This window comes from Bombina bombina, chromosome 7 (assembly GCF_027579735.1).
Source record: "Bombina bombina isolate aBomBom1 chromosome 7, aBomBom1.pri, whole genome shotgun sequence".
NCBI classification, from domain to species: Eukaryota; Metazoa; Chordata; class Amphibia; order Anura; family Bombinatoridae; genus Bombina; species Bombina bombina.
The window spans coordinates 305,466,963-305,487,822 of NC_069505.1; the positions used below are offsets into that span (position 1 = coordinate 305,466,963).

The following is a 20,860-nucleotide window of genomic DNA, read 5'->3' on the forward strand; positions in this document are numbered from 1 at the left end:
TGGTATCTTTTCTTGAAAAGCAGGGCTGTAAGCTCAGGAGTGTGCATGTCTAGAGAACTATATGGCAGCAGTTTTGCAAGAATGTTATCCATTTTCAAGAACTCTTGATGGCAGAAATATTCCGCCATGTGCTCAAGACACCAACCTAGGTATTTCTTCAACAAAGAATATCATAGGAACAAAGCAAATTTGATAATAGAAGTAAATTGGAAACTTTTTTTTATTTAAATTGTATTGAATATATTTGGGTTTCATATCCCTTTAATGATAAAGGGACATTGTAGTGAAAATGTTACAAGTTCTGCTGAATTGCTTGTGCAATGCTGCCCCCTGCAGATTTGTGGCCAATCGGCCGCTAGCAGGGGTGTCAATCAACCCGATTGGATACGATTGATTGCTGTCCGCCGCCTCAGGGGCGGTGGACTAGTTAAGGAGCAGCGGTCTTAAGACCGCTGCTTCTTAACTGCTGTTTCCGGCGAGCATGAAGGCTCGTGCAGAAACTGGGTGATCAGGGGCCATTCGACCCTTGTTAAATTGGCCCCAAAGTCACCTTTAAAGGGATATGAAACACAAATTTGTTTCTTTTGTGATTCAGATAGCACATGCAATTTTAAGCAACATTCTAATTTTCTTCTATTATTAATTTTTCTTTGTTCTCTTTGTATCTTTATTTAAAAAAGTAGGAATGTAAGCTAAGGAGCCGGCCCATTTTTGGTTTAGAACCCTGGGTAGCGCTTGCTGATTGGTGGCTATATTTATCCACCAATCAGCAAGCGTTACCCAGGTGCTGAACCAAAATGGGCTAGCTCCTAAGTTTATATTCCTGCTTTTTTTGCAAATAAAGATACCAATAGAATGAAGAAAAATCCACTCAATGCCAAAGACATTTTGCTAAAAAAAAAACCCAGAAAAAAATAAAATAAACAATAGCTGACTGAAAAATATTTTTTTCACAATGCAGTTCTTTTTCTTTAAAAATGCTATTAGCAGGTAATAAAAGGCACGCATACACACACGGATGTTAACGTGCTTTTATGGGTTTTGCTGTGAACTTAAATTTTGGGTTTTACAAGGGTTTTTTTAAACACTGAATGTGTGTTTTTAGGACTTGTTTCTCAGGCTGGAAGGTTGGGTTATATCATTTGTACTGAGATAAGACAACACACTACTCTTTATTCACTAAGGCCTAGATTTGGAGTTCGGCGGTATCCGTGAAAACCAGCGTTAGAGGCTCCTAACGCTGGTTTTGGCCGCCCGCTGGTATTTGGAGTCAGTGATTAAAGGGTCTAACGCTCACTTTTCAGCCGCGACTTTTCCATACCGCAGATCCCCCTACGCCATTTGCGTAGCCTATATTTTCAATGGGATCTTTCTAACGCTGGTATTTAGAGTCGTTTCTGAAGTGAGCGTTAGAGCTCTAACGACAAGATTACAGCCGCCTGAAAATAGCAGGAGTTAAGAGCTTTCTGGCTAACGCCGGTTTATAAAGCTCTTAACTACTGTACCCTAAAGTACACTAACACCCATAAACTACCTATGTACCCCTAAACCGAGGTCCCCCCACACCGCCGCCACTCGATTAAAATTTTTAACCCCTAATCTGCCGACCGCCACCTACGTTATACTTATGTACCCCTAATCTGCTGCCCCTAACCCCGCCGACCCCTGTATTACATTTATTAACCCCTAACTTGCCCCCCACAACGTCGCCGCCAGCTACTTAAAATAATTAACCCCTAATCTTCCGACCGCAAATCGCCGCCACCTACGTTATCCCTATGTACCCCTAATCTGCTGCCCTAACATCGCCGACCCCTATATTATATTTATTAACCCCTAATCTGCCCCCCTCAACGTCGCCGACACCTGCCTACACTTATTAACCCCTAATCTGCCGAGCGGACCTGAGCGCTACTATAATAAATGTATTAACCCCTAATCCGCCTCACTAACCCTATCATAAATAGTATTAACCCCTAATCTGCCCTCCCTAACATCGCCGACACCTAACTTCAATTATTAACCCCTAATCTGCCGACCGGAGCTCACCGCTATTCTAATAAATGTATTAACCCCTAAAGCTAAGTCTAACCCTAACACTAACACCCCCCTAAGTTAAATATAATATTTATCTAACGAAATAAATTAACTCTTATTAAATAAATTATTCCTATTTAAAGCTAAATACTTACCTGTAAAATAAATCCTAATATAGCTACAATATAAATTATAATTATATTATAGCTATTTTGGGATTAATATTTATTTTACAGGCAACTTTGTTATTATTTTAACCAGGTAAAATAGCTATTAAATAGTTAAGAACTATTTAATAGTTACCTAGTTAAAATAATAACAAATTTACCTGTAAAATAAATCCTAACCTAAGTTATAATTAAACCTAACACTACCCTATCAATAAAATAATTAAATAAACTACCTACAATTACCTACAATTAACCTAACACTACACTATCAATAAATTAATTAAACACAATTCCTACAAATAAATACAATTAAATAAACTAGCTAAAGTACAAAAAATAAAAAAGAACTAAGTTACAGAAAATAAAAAAATATTTACAAACATAAGAAAAATATTACAACAATTTTAAACTAATTACACCTACTCTAAGCCCCCTAATAAAATAACAAAGCCCCCCAAAATAAAAAATTCCCTACCCTATTCTAAATTAAAAAAGTTACAAGCTCTTTTACCTTACCAGCCCTGAACAGGGCCCTTTGCGGGGCATGCCCCAAGAATTTCAGCTCTTTTGCCTGTAAAAAAAAAACATACAATACCCCCCCCCCCAACATTACAACCCACCACCCACATACCCCTAATCTAACCCAAACCCCCCTTAAATAAACCTAACACTAAGCCCCTGAAGATCTTCCTACCTTGTCTTCACCATCCAGGTATCACCGATCCGTCCTGGCTCCAAGATCTTCATCCAACCCAAGCGGGGGTTGGCGATCCATAATCCGGTCCAGAAGAGGCTCCAAAGTCTTCCTCCTATCCGGCAAGAAGAGGACATCCGGACCGGCAAACATCTTCTCCAAGCGGCATCTTCGATCTTCTTCCATCCGGAGCGAAGCGGCAGGATCCTGAAGACCTCCAGCGCGGAACATCCATCCGGACCCACGACTGAACGACGAATGACTGTTCCTTTAAGGGACGTCATCCAAGATGGCGTCCCTCGAATTCCGATTGGCTGAGAGGATTCTATCAGCCAATCGGAATTAAGGTAGGAATTTTCTGATTGGCTGATGGAATCAGCCAATCAGAATCTAGTTCAATCCGATTGGCCGATCCAAGCAGCCAATCAGATTGAGCTCGCATTCTATTGGCTGATCGGAACAGCCAATAGAATGCGAGCTCAATCTGATTGGCTGATTGGATCAGCCAATCGGATTGAACTTGATTCTGATTGGCTGATTCCATCAGCCAATCAGAAAATTCCTACCTTAATTCCGATTGGCTGATAGAATCCTATCAGCCAATCGGAATTCGAGGGACGCCATCTTGGATGACGTCCCTTAAAGGAACAGTCATTCGTCGTTCAGTCGTCGGGCCGGATGGATGTTCCGCGCTGGAGGTCTTCAGGATCCTGCCGCTTCGCTCCGGATGGAAGAAGATCGAAGATGCCGCTTGGAGAAGATGTTTGCCGGTCCGGATGTCCTCTTCTTGCCGGATAGGAGGAAGACTTTGGAGCCTCTTCTGGACCGGATTATGGATCGCCAACCCCCGCTTGGGTTGGATGAAGATCTTGGAGCCAGGACGGATCGGTGATACCTGGATGGTGAAGACAAGGTAGGAAGATCTTCAGGGGCTTAGTGTTAGGTTTATTTAAGGGGGGTTTGGGTTAGATTAGGGGTATGTGGGTGGTGGGTTGTAATGTTGGGGGGGTATTGTATGTTTTTTTTTACAGGCAAAAGAGCTGAAATTCTGGGGGCATGCCCCGCAAAGGGCCCTGTTCAGGGCTGGTAAGGTAAAAGAGCTTGTAACTTTTTTAATTTAGAATAGGGTAGGGAATTTTTTATTTTGGGGGGCTTTGTTATTTTATTAGGGGGCTTAGAGTAGGTATAATTAGTTTAAAATTGTTGTAATATTTTTCTTATGTTTGTAAATATTTTTTTATTTTCTGTAACTTAGTTCTTTTTTATTTTTTGTACTTTAGCTAGTTTATTTAATTGTATTTATTTGTAGGAATTGTGTTTAATTAATTTATTGATAGTGTAGTGTTAGGTTAATTGTAGGTAATTGTAGGTAGTTTATTTAATTATTTTATTGATAGGGTAGTGTTAGGTTTAATTATAACTTGGGTTAGGATTTATTTTACAGGTAAATTTGTTATTATTTTAACTAGGTAACTATTAAATAGTTCTTAACTATTTAATAGCTATTTTACCTGGTTAAAATAATAACAAAGTTGCCTGTAAAATAAATATTAATCCTAAAATAGCTATAATATAATTATAATTTATATTGTAGCTATATTAGGATTTATTTTACAGGTAAGTATTTAGCTTTAAATAGGAATAAGTTATTTAATAAGAGTTAATTTATTTCGTTAGATAAATATTATATTTAACTTAGGGGGGTGTTAGTGTTAGGGTTAGACTTAGCTTTAGGGGTTAATCCATTTATTAGAATAGCGGTGAGCTCCGATCGGAAGATTAGGGGTTAATAATTGAAGTTAGGTGTCGGCGATGTTAGGGAGGGCAGATTAGGGGTTAATACTATTTATGATAGGGTTAGTGAGGCGGATTAGGGGTTAATAACTTTATTATAGTAGCGCTCAGGTCCGCTCGGCAGATTAGGGGTTAATAAGTGTAGGCAGGTGTCGGCGACGTTGTGGGGGGCAGGTTAGGGGTTAATAAATATAATATAGGGGTCGGCGGTGTTAGGGGTAGCAGATTAGGGGTACATAGGGATAACGTAGGTGGCGGCGGTTTACGGAGCGGCAGATTAGGGGTTTAAAAAAATATGCAGGGGTCAGCGATAGTGGGGGCGGCAGATTAGGGGTTAATAAGTGTAAGGCTAGGGGTGTTTAGACTCGGGGTACATGTTAGAGTGTTAGGTGCAGACGTAGGAAGTGTTTCCCCATAGCAAACAATGGGGCTGCGTTAGGAGCTGAACGCTGCTTTTTTGCAGGTGTTAGGTTTTTTTTCAGCTCAAACAGCCCCATTGTTTCCTATGGGGGAATCGTGCACGAGCACGTTTTTGAGGCCGGCCGAGTCCGTAAGCAACTCTGGTATCGAGAGTTGCTTTTGCGGTAAAAATGCTCTACGCTCCTTTTTTGGAGCCTAACGCAGCATTTGTTTGAACTCTCAATACCAGAGTTAATTTTATGGTGCGGCCAGAAAAAAGCCCGCGGAGCGTTAACAGCCCTTTTACCGCCGAACTCCAAATCTAGGCCTAAGAACGCAAACTGTTATAGACCATCAACTGCTAATGTCAACTCTGTATTCACTAAAGAAAATGTTTTTACAGTCTATAAAAGCTTACCCGTAACAAAAAAATTTATTCACTAACAAATGTATTAGACATTCTGTTGTTTTTTATTTCTACAGGTACAAAACTCTTTATTCAAACTGCATGGGGCTAAAGGGTTACTGAACCCAATTTTTTTCTTTTGTGATTCAGATAGAGCATGACATTTTAAGCAACTTTCTAATTTACTCCTATTATCAAATGTCCGTCATTCTCTTGGTATCTTTATTTCAAATGCAAGAATGTAAGTTTAGATGCCGGCCCATTTTTGGTGAACAACCTGTGTTGTTCTTGCTGATTGGTGGATAAATTCATTCACCAATAAAAAAAGTGCTGTCCAGAGGTCTGAACAAAAAAAAAAAAAAGCTTGGATGCCTTCCTTTTGAAATAAAGATAGACCCAGGTTGTTTACCAAAATTGGCTGGCATCAAAACTTACATTCTTGCTTTTCAAATAAAGATACCAAGAGAATGAAAAAAATGATAATAGGAGTAAATCAGAAAGTTGCTTAAAATTGCCTGCTCTATCTGAATCACAAAAGAAAAAAATTGGGTTCAGTGCCCCTAAAGTTTAGTTTAACACTAGCACAGTACAGTATAATTAGTATTCAATAAAAACTGTACAGTACCTGTAAAATAGTGACAATTACTGCAGTAAAATTGTCAGACTTAGACATTCAGATACGGAGGGCAATGCTGTAAACAGACTGAACTGCGAATAACAAAATGGTGCAATTCGCTTTACTTGCATACTCATGATGAGTACAGAATGGTTTCCAAATCCTTGGAGGTTGTACTTCAGCTCCATAGTAGAGCTGTATTAGTGAAGCCCTGCAAAGCGAGTTATATCTGTAGCATAAATTTCAGAAAATTTGTATATGTATCTGTAAAATTGGACAGCTTGCTTGGGGAGGGGATAATATATATATATTCATAATACTGACAACGTCTTGGAATAATTCTGGATTTTGGAATTCTGGATTTGGAGGTTTGTACCTGTTTGTGTGTGTGTAAGTGTATGTATGTATGTATGTATATATATATATATATATATATATATATATATAAAATAAATATATACAACTAGCGAGTAAGATTGGATTGATCATAAAAATAGTTGTCAACAAATCCCATTATCGATTAGGTGGCCTGCGATTAGTTGGTCAGTTGCACAGAATACATACATACACCACTGTACATTTTATAATTTATTTATTTTTTCTTTAAATTCGGTCAATGCTTTTTTTTTTCATTAACTATATATATAAATAGGGAAGGTTAAATGCAATATTCAATAATCGTTCATAAACAAAACTTACTGTAGTACTGCCTCAATCTTTCTCAATATACAATGATGAAAATATAGATTTAAAAAGTAAGCTCTGTTTATTAAACAATATATCTACCATATATATAGAAGAAGAGCATTACTAAAATATGTTAAAATAAAAGGTGGTTAAAGGTGCATAACAGTATAAAAATGAAAATGCAGTTACGTGTTAGAACATTTTGTATTGTACCATTGTGTGTACAGGGAGTGCAGAATTATTAGGCAAGTTGTATTTTTGAGGATTAATTTTATTATTGAACAACAACCATGTTCTCAATGAACCCAAAAAACTCATTAATATCAAAGCTGAATGGTTCTAGTGAGGTTTCCGGAGGAGGAGCCTGTGCATGAGACTGTGCTGCACAAGCCCTGTCCATCTCCTCCGTGCAATACACTTTGGCGGTACTCTGCGCGCCAGGTGCCCTGCAGCTGCGGAGGATCATTGCAACCAGCTGGGACACTGCTGGAGGAACCTACACAGCGCTGATACATCTTAGCGCTATAGGATATCAACGGTGTGTTGGCCCCTGAGAAGATTATCCCAAGGAGAGGCTACACACAGGTTAAGATCTCAAGAGGCAGTCCCCCCCTCCCACCGGTGCTGCGTGAGGGGGGTAGATAGACAGCCTGAAAATAACACAGAAGGATTCAACGGAGCTTCATTCCCCCCCCCCCCCCTCCTTCCATCTGGATCACGACCGGGGGGGTAAGAGGTTAAGGAGAGAGGACCAGATAACTCTCAGAAATTTACTCTGCTTACCGGATTGAGGTGACCACTCTCTTGCCGCTTTTGGGTAACGGAATACCCGATCTCCAGCTGGGTCCTAAGTGGCATGGAGACCCTTGCTTGTGAGTGGGTGAATACACGGAAGGTGGAGGCAGATTAGTACACGCCCTGGGCTGACAGAGAGTCGGCAGCTTCCCGCGCCAGAGTGAAGTTTGCGGTCCGGAGGAGGGCTGCTCCCTTGAGGTGGTGTTGGCTTCTGAGACGTGCCGCTGCTGTCCTCCCTTAGGAAATATCGGGACACACTTTGTATGCTTCATTCTCCCTAAAGGAATTGTCGCCTAGGCCAGGAGAGCATAGGTCACCGTTGCAAGACACGGCTCTGGGTGGCTATTCTCATTCAGACCTTGAGAAACTGCAAGTACACTGCAAGGAATTTAATGTGTGCAAAAAGGTACTGTTTTCTGGCATTGCTACACTAACTCCTTTAAGCTAACACCATTGCTTATTAACCCCTTTCTGACTTTGGCTAAACAAACACGCTAGAGACTGCTCAAAATTAGTGCTTATTGATAAGTGGAGTGCGTGATTACTCTTACATACTGCATAGGACTCACTTTTTGCAAAGGAATAATTCTTAGTAACTGGGGGCATAAAACTATTCCAGCAATACCCAAAGTCAACTTGTATACTTGGCCATACTAAGTACTTAAAGTTAAGGGAAGTATATGCAAAAAATCTAATCCATCTTAAGTAAAAAGAACCCATTATGCCAACTGTTGATCATTAATGTATTAACTATCCTAGCTAACATTTAAGGCTGACTAACCTTGCTTAAGATTTTTGCATAAATATTGTGTTAAGAGTTTACATTATACTAACAGTACTTGCTTAAAGTTTGTATGTTCTAAAATGCATATTGTGTTATTAATTTACTGTTAGAGTGGCTAGTAAATAATCTATACTAGCGATTATTAACCCTGTATGTTAAAGTTTATCGTACGCTAGTTTATCTCTAGGTAGTAATATAATAAAAATATTTGGAGGCCTATAGTCAAATACATTATACAAGATATTCAAACAAGCCTCAAAATATTTAATTCTGTCATTTACTATATTATAATTAAAAAATATAAGATCTGCTATTGTTAAGAGCTATTATATAAGTTTGAACCTATCTACAGAGCAGTAATATACAGAGTTACTTATTACTTGGCATAAGGTTAGATATTGAAATCCAGTTATTTTTTTCACCTGTTCCTCAGTTTAATTAACACAGGTCTAAAATACATAGGGGGGAAAAAGACAAGGAACTCCGATCAGGGATAAAAGGACAAGATAAACTTAACAGAAGAACTAGCTCTATTGCACAGTAGGGTACACATAATCTTTTGGAGCCAGACATAAACTGAAAATTGAAAACTGGAACTACTTTTTTCTGCTCTGATATAATTAATAGAATATTAAACTCCGGACTAAAGGTTGTACTGGAAGAATAAATTAAGGACTATCAGAGTAATTATCTTATAAATAGTCTCTCAACTACACTAGCCTTAGGTCCTAGGATCCTTGGTGGTCTTACATATTCACTTTAATAAATTTCACTTATCACACATTCACTTGATCTCACTTAATTTTTCACGTTTTTCTCTCACACTGTTTTTTATTTTCTCCCTTTTTCTAATTTTTAAACTAACCTACCCAAAGATCTAGGATCCTGGGTGGTCTTACACATTCACTCTAACAAACTACACTTTGTCACACATTCACTTGATTTCACTTGATTTGCTGTGGGTTTTTTTTTTTTTTTTTTTTTCTCTCTCTCCTCTCTCTCTTTTCTTTTTTTTCTTTTTCACCAACACTAAACACTTTTTTATCACGCTCACTTTAAAGGGAACAGGACAAAAAGGTGCACTATTTTTTTTTTTTTCTTCTCAATTTAAACACTTATGGACAAATATCTAAATTCACCATCTCAAAATAAAAACACTTCACCAACCATGGCTTCCAGACCCAGAGATAGGAGGAATAAGACAGCTACTGAAACCTTGGTCGAGTTACACTCTGAACCAGTTTCCTCCATAAAACATACTGAGGCTACTAACTCACAGTTATTAGTAAATAGTATTATGGAAGCCCTGAATCCAAAATTTGAATTTCTTAGATTAGAAATAAAGCAAGACATACATACACTATCAGCAGAAATTAAACAATTTTCGGCACGGATTCAGGAAGTTGAACAGAGAGTGTCCGATCTAGAAGATCTGACAGTAGCACATGACACGAATTTGAAGGCTAACTCACTCTCATTAACAGAATTACAAAATAAAATTGAAGATTTAGAGAACCGTTCCAGGAGAAACAATGTTAGAATAATTGGGGTTCCTGAGACGGTTCAACATACAGAATTGATAAAACTTATGGCTGAGACTCTTCCCAAACTTCTTGGTATCCCGCAGGAATTATTACCCCTAGCTGTAGAAAGGGCTCACAGATTGGGGAGACCCCCCCTGTCAGGTAAAGATGGAATAAGATCGAGGCCCATAATAGCGAGGTACTTAAATTATCAAGATAAGTTTAAGCTCTTACAACTATCCCGCAAAAATGCACCTATCCTCTTGGAAGGAAATAGAATTCTACTCTTTCAGGATTTTGCTTATGAAACCTCCCTGAGGAGAAGGGAGCTCTCTCCAATCTGTGGCAGACTGATTAAGGAGGGATTCTCAGCCACAGTTGTTTACCCAGCTAAACTTAAAGTGGAATCCCAGGGCCATATATATTTTTTTGATAATGCATCCGATGCAGAAAAGTTCTACACGGAAAGATGTGTTAAATAATGTTGATTTAAAAGTTTACATAAGAGAGTAATCCTGTGATTATCACTGATGTTTTGAATGTTTTCTATCTATCTCTATTATTGGGGTTTGTTGGATTTTACTTTTAGCGGGGGAATGGGGGAGGGAGGAGGGGAGAAGGCCTTTAAGTTTTTATCCCATTACAATACATGTACATATATATACATTTTTTTTTTTTTTTTTTTTATTATTTTTTTTTTTTTTTTTTTTTTTTTTCTCTACCCACTCCAAATTTCTTGATAAGTGTCGACTAAAGTAAGGAAATTAGTTATATCCTCCTGGAATGTAGGAGGTATCTCTACTCCGATAAAGCGCAAATTGATAATTTCACATTTAAGGAAACTAAACACAGATATTGCCTTTATCCAGGAGACTCATTTGAATACAATTGAATCATTAAAACTAAGATCCTCTTGGGTTAAGGAAGTATTTTTTACACCTAGCATAGGTAGAAAAAGGGGAACAGCTATTCTATTAGGGAAGAACATCCCATACGAGGTACTGTTAGAAGATTATGATCTAGAAAGTAGAATCCTGATTTTAAAAATCAAATGTTCAAACTCCATATTTACCCTTTGTAATATTTACGCCCCTAACAAATTTGAAACTAAATTCTGGGAGTCATTACAGACTAAAATTTTACAACTTGGTGAAGGCAACATAATTGTAGCAGGGGACTTCAACATGACTCCACAGATTCCCCTGGATAGATGTAGACAAACACGCAACACTTATATCTCTAAAAGAGATAAATTAGAAAACAAAATGTTTAAGGCTTTATTTAGGAATCTGGCTCTCAAGGATATATGGAGGATTCACAATCCTATCCAAAGAGAATTTACGTGTAAAGCTAGGAGTGTGAATTCGCTGTCAAGAATTGATTTATTTCTAGTCAATGAAGAGATATTAAAAACAGGAGCCACAACTAAAATAACACAAGTCACTATCTCCGATCACGCTCCAATTATTCTAAGTATTCCACTGCATAATAAAATATGTAAACCACGCCGGTTTTTTTTTCCTAAGTTTCTAATGAAAGATTCTAAATTCAAAAGCTGGTTGACTACTAAAATGACGGATTTTTTTTCCTTAAATTTGGGGTCAGTTGATGATCCGAGTCTATTATGGGAGGCAGGTAAAGCAGTAATTAGAGGAGATATCATTTCATACATGGCTAATTTCAAACGGAAAGCTGAACATAGAGAAAAAGAAATGCTAAGAACACTCACTAGCGCCTATAATAAATATCTAGCGCAACCTACGTCTATAAATTGGAGGAAATATACTTCCGCCAAGAGAGTGAGAGACACTATGTTGATCCACACTTCAGTACAAAACGAACTAAAATACAGAGCAAAGTTCTACAGATATGGCTATAAGGCAGGTAAATTATTGGCTAAATTGGTTAAGAATACGCAAGGAAGTCCCACTATTGACTCACTTCTTGAACAAGATACCATACTTAAAGAGCCAAAAGAAATTATTGACGCTTTCTCCGTTTATTATGAGGATATATATTCCTTCAGGGAATCAGATCTACAAGCTTCAGAATTATTCTGGAGAGGGCTTGAGCATTCATGTTTAGCTGAGGAAGTAACAGCCAAAATCAATTCTCCTATCTCTGATCAAGAGATTATATGTGCTATCAAAAATTTAAAATTGGATAAAGCTTCTGGACCAGACTCTTTACCTAGTGAGTTTTATAAGATATTATCTCCTATTCTAATCCCTCACTTAAGAAATCTTTTTAATCACTATTACATAGAAAAAAAACCTGTTTCATGGAATTTTGCCGCATCTACCACAGTTTTGGTCTTGAAGCCAGGAAAGGACCCCATGAAAAAGGAGTCTTACCGCCCTATAGCGTTATTGAACACTGATTATAAGATACTATCTTCCATCCTAGCTAAGAGACTTCAGGGTGAGATTGGAGTTCTTATCGACAAAGACCAGGCAGGATTCCTCTCTAAACGTAACTTAGCGGCTAAGGTTAGGGAATTGTTTCTTGTTCTCGACTATTTTCGTCATTCGCAAGAAACATCGGCATATGACCATCTTGATCTTGCAATTATTGCGCTTGACGCAGAAAAAGCGTTTGATTCGGTACATCATCAACATATTCTAACTACATTGCTTAATTTTGGCTTTAAGGACAATTTCATTTTTTTCATTGACAATTTATGTAATAACTCCTCTACCAAACTGGTCATAGGTAACCTAGAATCTAAGATAATTAAACTTCAGAGAGGTACGAGGCAAGGATGCCCATTATCACCTTTATTATTCGACTTAGCGATGGAATCCCTAGCTCTTAGAATCAGGCAATCTATTGAGGGAATAATAATTGGTTCGTTAGAGCAAAAAATCGCCTTATACGCGGATGATGTGCTGATCTATATGTCGGATACAGGAAAGAATATCCCAAGATTACTGTCGATCATTAACTCCTTCGGGTCCTTTGCTGGCTACAAGATCAATAACTCGAAATCAGAACTGTTATGGATCAGGAAAAATGAGGCTTCTCCGCAGTTGATACCTTTTAAGGAGGTAATCTCCCATTTTAGATATCTTGGAATTAATATATCAGCCGATCCAAAAGAGTGGTATGGTCTTAATATTCCTCCCATATTATCAAAGATAATAGAGTACTTGAATGGTTGGCAAAATCTTCCATTATCCCTATCAGGACGTATCGCTTTATTTAAGATGGTTTTACTCCCAAAAATCATTTTTCCCTTACAGAATGTTCCGGTTATTCTAAAAGTGAAGGATTGGAAAAAACTGAACAGGGCTCTCAGATACTTTATATGGAAATGCAAGAGACCCCGTATTTCTCTAGACAAACTTTATCTTCCTAAAAAATATGGGGGATTCGCCCTACCTGATCTTAGCAAATACAGTTTAGTCTTTCTTGCACGCATAGTAATAGACTGGATCGAGAACAAAGACTATTTTACTAACAATAAACTTGAAAAAAATATCCTATATCCCTATAATCCCATAGCTTTAATCCATTGCCCAGTACAATTAATCCCAAAGAAGGTGAAGTCGTTTAACTCGATATATGTAATAATACAAGCTTGGAAAAAATTTGGACAAAAAGTAAACATTGATTTGTCTATTCCAAAATTTCAATGTTTATGTGGCAACCCAGAATTTCAACAAGGAACACAATCTCGATTATTTCAGACCTGGCAGGAGAAAGGTCTAACCTTTATGACGCAATTCATAGATCAAGATACCTTATCAGTAAAATCATTTGATAGATTAAAGCAAGAGTTCCAATTGAATAATAGGGACTTTTTTGCTTACTTACAGGCGAGACACTACCTCTTTTCTCTCACTGAGAAATTCGGATGGGTATGGACATGGGGAAAATTAGATAGCTGGCCTATTCTTGCAAAAAATGACTTAACCTCTGTTTCAATCTGGTATGAATTAGCGACTAGCTCTCATGGAAACTCTAACTTAAATCAGATAACGCAGAGATGGAATCTCATATATCCAGAATTAAATTTGGAGATAGAACAGGTAGAAAAATCTATATCTATAACGGCCCAAACTACCTTATCCGCAAGTTGGCGAGAATCACATATTAAACTTTTGTATAGATCTTATTACACTCCATTAAAGGGATATAAATGGCACAACCATGAATTCAATATATGCCCAAAGTGTGCGTATCTAGCAGCTGATATTGTCCACATGCTGTGGGCATGCCCGAAGATAAAACAGCTATGGCAAAGAGTAGAATTTTGGCTCAAAAAAACATTGAAGATATATCCTCTCTCAATCTCTCTGGCGGAAGTTGTGTTTCTTAAAGAATCACCCATGGTTATTGAACACATGAAGGCTAGAAATGTGACTATTTTGGCAACAAGAAACTTAATTCTTAAGAACTGGCGTGCCCCCAAGATACCTAGTATTTTGGAAATTAAAAATTACATGAAAAAACAATGCATCATCGAGCAAATGGACACAACTCTAACATCTGAAAGAGAGATAATGCTCTTTTTTAAAAAGTGGTCGACATTTATTAGGATTTTTCCACCAGAAGAAATAGATCAATTAATTTACCCCTTTAGGCACTCTGAAGTAGTGATACTAGATCGATGGTAACACTCAAAATCCCCCCTGGGTGTTTTTTTTTTGTTTTGTTTTTTTTTTCTCTCTTTTCTTCTCTCTTCTTTTTCCTTCTCTCTTTTCCCGCCCTCCCTTTCCCCTCCTCCTCTCCCCATATTGTAGTTATACATATCTCCCTTTCCTCAATAATTTAGTTGAGGAATATGAAACTGACTCTGAAGCAAACTGTTTACTAATTGAATGAATATAGTTGTTTTTCTTTTTTCTTTTTTTCCTTTTTTTTTTTTTTTTTTTCTCTCTTAATTAAATGCATAAAATAAATAGAAAATACCTTCATTGAGTATAATATGTATCAATTTGTTAACAAAAGATATGTACTATCATTACTATTTAGTTAAGATAAATGCATCAATTTATTTTGTAATAGGCTATCACACTAAGCCCTGCGTGGCGGATTTTGTGTTTTGTACTCATGTTGGTTTATAAATAAATTTAAAAAAAAAAATATCAAAGCTGAATAGTTTTGGAAGTAGTTTTTAGTTTTTTTTTAGTTATAGCTATTTTAGGGGGATATCTGTGTGTGCAGGTGACTATTACTGTGCATAATTATTAGGCAACTTAACAAAAAACAAATATATACCCATTTCAATTATTTATTTTTACCAGTGAAACCAATATAACATCTCAACATTCACAAATATACATTTCTGACATTCAAAAACAAAACAAAAACAAATCAGTGACCAATATAGCCACCTTTCTTTGCAAGGACACTCAAAAGCCTGCCATCCATGGATTCTGTCAGTGTTTTGATCTGTTCACCATCAACATTGCGTGCAGCAGCAACCACAGCCTCCCAGACACTGTTCAGAGAGGTGTACTGTTTTCCCTCCTTGTAAATCTCACATTTGATGATGGACCACAGGTTCTCAATGGGGTTCAGATCAGGTGAACAAGGAGGCCATGTCATTAGATTTTCTTCTTTTATACCCTTTCTTGCCAGCCACGCTGTGGAGTACTTGGACGCTTGTGATGGAGCATTGTCCTGCATGAAAATCATGTTTTTCTTGAAGGATACAGACTTCTTCCTGTACCACTGCTTGAAGAAGGTGTCTTCCAGAAACTGGCAGTAGGACTGGGAGTTGAGCTTGACTCCATCCTCAACCCGAAAAGGCCCCACAAGCTCATCTTTGATGATACCAGCCCAAACCAGTACTCCACCTCCACCTTGCTGGCGTCTGAGTCGGACTGGAGCTCTCTGCCCTTTACCAATCCAGCCACGGGCCCATCCATCTGGCCCATCAAGACTCACTCTCATTTCATCAGTCCATAAAACCTTAGAAAAATCAGTCTTGAGATATTTCTTGGCCCAGTCTTGACGTTTCAGCTTGTGTGTCTTGTTCAGTGGTGGTCGTCTTTCAGCCTTTCTTACCTTGGCCATGTCTCTGAGTATTGCACACCTTGTGCTTTTGGGCACTCCAGTGATGTTGCAGCTCTGAAATATGGCCAAACTGGTGGCAAGTGGCATCTTGGCAGCTGCACACTTGACTTTTCTCAGTTCATGGGCAGTTATTTTGCGCCTTGGTTTTTCCACACGCTTCTTGCGACCCTGTTGACTATTTTGAATGAAACGCTTGATTGTTCGATGATCACGCTTCAGAAGCTTTGCCATTTTAAGAGTGCTGCATCCCTCTGCAAGATATCTCACTATTTTTGACTTTTCTGAGCCTGTCAAGTCCTTCTTTTGACCCATTTTGCCAAAGGAAAGGAAGTTGCCTAATAATTATGCACACCTGATATAGGGTGTTGATGTCATTAGACCACACCCCTTCTCATTACAGAGATGCACATCACCTAATATGTTTAATTGGTAGTAGGCTTTCGAGCCTATACAGCTTGGAGTAAGACAACATGCATAAAGAGGATGATGTGGTCAAAATACTCATTTGCCTAATAATTCTGCACTCCCTGTATACAGTATTACAATGGGCTTTATCATAAGCCACCAGAAAACCAAATCGAATGATTTATCTACAAAAATCCCAATATATATTAATGCTGTTTTTCCATTGAAAAGCATAAGATAAGTTTCTCTAAAGGATTGCGATCAACCCATATGTGTTCAACCAGTGAAAATTTGTTAAACACATAGGTAAAGTCAGCCAGAGCAGCAATGCACTAAATGAACCTAGCTGATCACATCTGGTGAGTCAATGACAAAAGGCAGGACTGGACTCATGCATTTAAAGGCAGAGCAGCCCACATCAGTCAGAGCTCTGTCAGCTAGGTAGTCATAATACACAAGATCTTTTATACTGCAGCACTTCTGCTTAACAGCCAGACAAAAAATATACTTTCTGCATTACATAATTGGCAGATTGTAAAAGCTTTAGGGCTAGATTTATCAAAGGCTAGGCGAACTCTGTATGTTCTTCGCCTGTAACTGCGCCCCAGCTCGCCTCTGGAGAGGCGCACATGTGCGCTTAAATTTATAAAAAAAATAGGCGTTTTTTAGGTAACTATTTAGCTAATATTTATATTATATAATGTTTCTGTGCTGTTTGTGCCATATGTTGACACAAAAATAAATATATATATATATATCGATATATATATATATATATATATATATATATATATAAAACTTTTGGTACCATATGCGCCTGTGGAAGCGCAAATTTCTGGCAATAACAGTATCTTCTTTGCGCTGAACTTTTGAAAAACATAATTTATGCTTACCTGATAAATTTATTTCTCTTGTAGTGTATTCAGTCCACGGGTCATCCATTACTTATGGGATTATATCTCCTTCCCAACAGGAAGTTGCAAGAGGATCACCCAAGCAGAGCTGCTATATAGCTCCTCCCCTCACATGTCATATCCAGTCATTCGACCGAAACAAGACAAGAAAGGAGAAACCATAGGGTGCAGTGGTGACTGTAGTTTGAATTAAAAATTTAGATCTGCCTTAAAAAACAGGGCGGGCCGTGGACTGAATACACTACAAGAGAAATAAATTTATCAGGTAAGCATAAATTATGTTTTCTCTTGTTAAGTGTATTCAGTCCACGGGTCATCCATTACTTATGGGATACCAATACCAAAGCTAAAGTACACGGATGATGGGAGGGACAAGGCAGGAACTTTAAACGGAAGGAACCACTGCCTGTAGAACCTTTCTCCCAAAAACAGCCTCCGAAGAAGCAAAAGTGTCAAATTTGTAAAATTTTGAAAAAGTGTGAAGTGAAGACCAAGTTGCAGCCTTGCAAATCTGTTCAACAGAGGCCTCATTCTTAAAGGCCCAGGTGGAAGCCACAGCTCTAGTGGAATGAGCTGTAACTTTTTCAGGAGGCTGCTGTCCAGCAGTCTCATAGGCTAAGCGTATTATGCTACGAAGCCAAAAAGAGAGAGAGGTAGCCGAAGCTTTTTGACCTCTCCTCTGTCCAGAGTAAACGACAAACAGGAAAGAAGTTTGACGAAAATCTTTAGTTGCCTGCAAATAGAACTTCAGGGCACGGACTACGTCCAGATTATGCAAGAGTCGTTCCTTCTTTGAAGAAGGGTTAGGACACAGTGATGGAACAACAATCTCTTGATTGATATTCCTGTTAGAAACTCCTTAGGTAAGAACGCAGGTTTAGTACGCAGAACTACCTTGTCTGAATGGAAAATCAGATAAGGAGAATCACAATGTAAGGCAGATAACTCAGAGACTCTTCGAGCCGAGGAAATAGCCATCAAAAACAGAACTTTCCAAGATAACAGCTTAATATCAATGGAATGAAGGGACACCTTGAAGAACTTTAAGAACTAAGTTTAAACTCCACGGCGGAGCAACAGTCTTAAACACAGGCCTAATCCTAGCCAAAGCCTGACAAAAGGCCTGAACGTCTGGAACTTCTGCCAGACGTTTGTGTAGAAGAATAGACAGAGCAGAAATCTGTCCCTTTAACGAACTAGCAGATAAGCCCTTTTCTAAACCCTCTTGTAGAAAAGACAATATCCTAGGAATCCTAACCTTACTCCATGAGTAACTCTTGGATTCGCACCAGTATAAATATTTACGCCATATCTTATGGTAAATTTTTCTGGTAATAGGTTTCCGAGCCTGTATTAAGGTATCAATAACCGACTCCGAGAAGCCACGCTTTGACAGAATCAAGCGTTCAATCTCCATGCAGTCAGTCTCAGAGAAATTAGATTTGGATGATTGAAAAGGACCCTGAATTAGAAGGTCCTGCCTCAGAGGCAGAGACCATGGTGGACAGGACGACATGGCCACGCAGGCGCTATCAGAATCATCGATGCTCTTTCCTGTTTGATCCTGGCAATCAGTCGAGGAAGCATCGGGAATGGTGGAAACACATAAGCCATGTTGAAGACCCAAGGGGCTGTCAGAGCATCTATCAGCACCGCTCCCGGGTCCCTGGACCTGGATCCGTAACAAGGAAGCTTGGCGTTCTGGCGAGACGCCATGAGATCCAGATCTGGTTTGCCCCAACGATGAATCAGTTGAGTGAAGACCTCCGGGTGAAGTTCCCACTCCCCCGGATGAAAAGTCTGGCGACTTAGAAAATCCGCCTGGGATGTAGATCGCTGACAGATGGCAAGAGTGAGACTCTGCCCAGCGAATTATCTTTGAGACTTCCAACATTGCTAGGGAACTCCTGGTTCCCCCTTGATGGTTGATGTAAGCCACAGTCGTGATGTTGTCCGACTGAAATCTGATGAACCTCAGAGTTGCTAACTGAGGCCAAGCCAGAAGAGCATTGAGTATTGCTCTCAACTCCAGAATATTTCTACTCCTGAGTCCATAATCCCTGAGCCTTCAGGGAGTTCCAGACTGCGCCCCAACCTAGAAGGCTGGCATCTGTTGTTACAATCGTCCAATCTGGCCTGCGAAAGGTCATATCCTTGGACAGATGGACCCGAGAAAGCCACCAGAGAAGAGAATCTCTGGTCTCTTGGTCCAGATTTAGCAGAGGGGACAAATCTGAATAATCCCCATTCCACTGACTTAGCATGCATAATTGCAGCGGTCTGAGATGCAGGCGCGCAAATGGCACTATGTCCATTGCCGCTACCATTAAGCCGATTACTTCCATGCACTGAGCCACTGACGGGCGTGGAACGGAATGAAAGGCACGGCAAGCATTTATAAGCTTTGATAACCTGGACTCCGTCAGGTAAATTTTCATCTCTACAGAATCTATCAGAGTCCCTAGAAAGGAGACCCTTGTGAGTGGTGATAGAGAACTCTTTTCCACGTTCACTTTAAAATTAGAAATCTCTGAATCCGGTCTCCCTGGATCAGATCCGTCACCCACAGAATGAAGCTCTCCGTCCTCATGTTCTGCAAATTGTGACGCAGTATCAGACATGGCTCTCACATCATCAGCGCGCTCTGTCCTTAACCCAGAGCTATCGCGCTTGCCTCTTAATTCAGGCAATTTAGATAATACCTCTGTCATAACAGCAGCCATGTCTTGCAAAGTGATTTGTATGGGCCTCTCTGATGCACTTGGTGCCACAATATCACGCGCCCCCTGAGCGGGAGGCGAAGGTACTGACACGTGAGGAGAGTTAGTCGGCATAACTTCCCCCTCGTTGTCTGGTGATAATTTCTTTACAGATATAGATTGACTTTTATTCAAAGTGACATCAATACATTTAGTACACATATTTCTGTGGGGCTCCACATTGGCCTTCAAACATAGTGAACAAACAGATTCATCTGTGTCAGACATGTTTAAACAGACTCGCAATGAGACTAGCAAGCTTGGAAAAAACTTTCAAATAAATTTACAAGCAATATAAAAAACGCTACTGCGCCTTTAAGAAGCACAAAAAAACGTCACAGTTGAAATAACAATGAACCAAATCAGTTATAGCAACCAAATTTTCACAGTAAATGTATTAAGTTAGAAAAGTATTGCACCCACTAGCAAATGGATGATTAACCCCTTAATACCCAAAAACGGATAATCAATTTAACAATTAACGTTTTTATCACAGTCAAACACACTGTCACAGGTCTGCTGTGACTGATTACCTCCCTCAAAATGACTTTTGAAGACCCCTGAGCTCTCTAGAGACGTCCTGGATCAAGGAGGAAGAAGCAGAAAGACTGAAACTGAATTTTTTCTGCGCAAAAAAGCGCTAAAATAGGCTCCTCCCACTCCTATTACAACAGTGGGAAACCTCAGTTAATCGTTTCTATATAGAAATAAACAACAGCCATGTGGAAAATTTCATGCCCCAAAAGATTTATCACCAAAGTACCTCACAAAAAACGAATAACATGCCAGTAAATGTTTTAAACATACACTTTAAAAGTTAGATAGTGTTATTAATAAGCCTGCTACCAGTCGC

At 38.9% G+C, this 20,860-nt stretch overlaps 1 protein-coding gene across 8 annotated transcripts in view; it reads right to left on the reverse strand.

Moving 5' to 3' along the window:
- MITF (melanocyte inducing transcription factor) overlaps positions 1–20,860 on the reverse strand; it is a 449,993-nt gene that overhangs the window by 58,431 nt on the left and 370,702 nt on the right. The window lies entirely within an intron of this gene.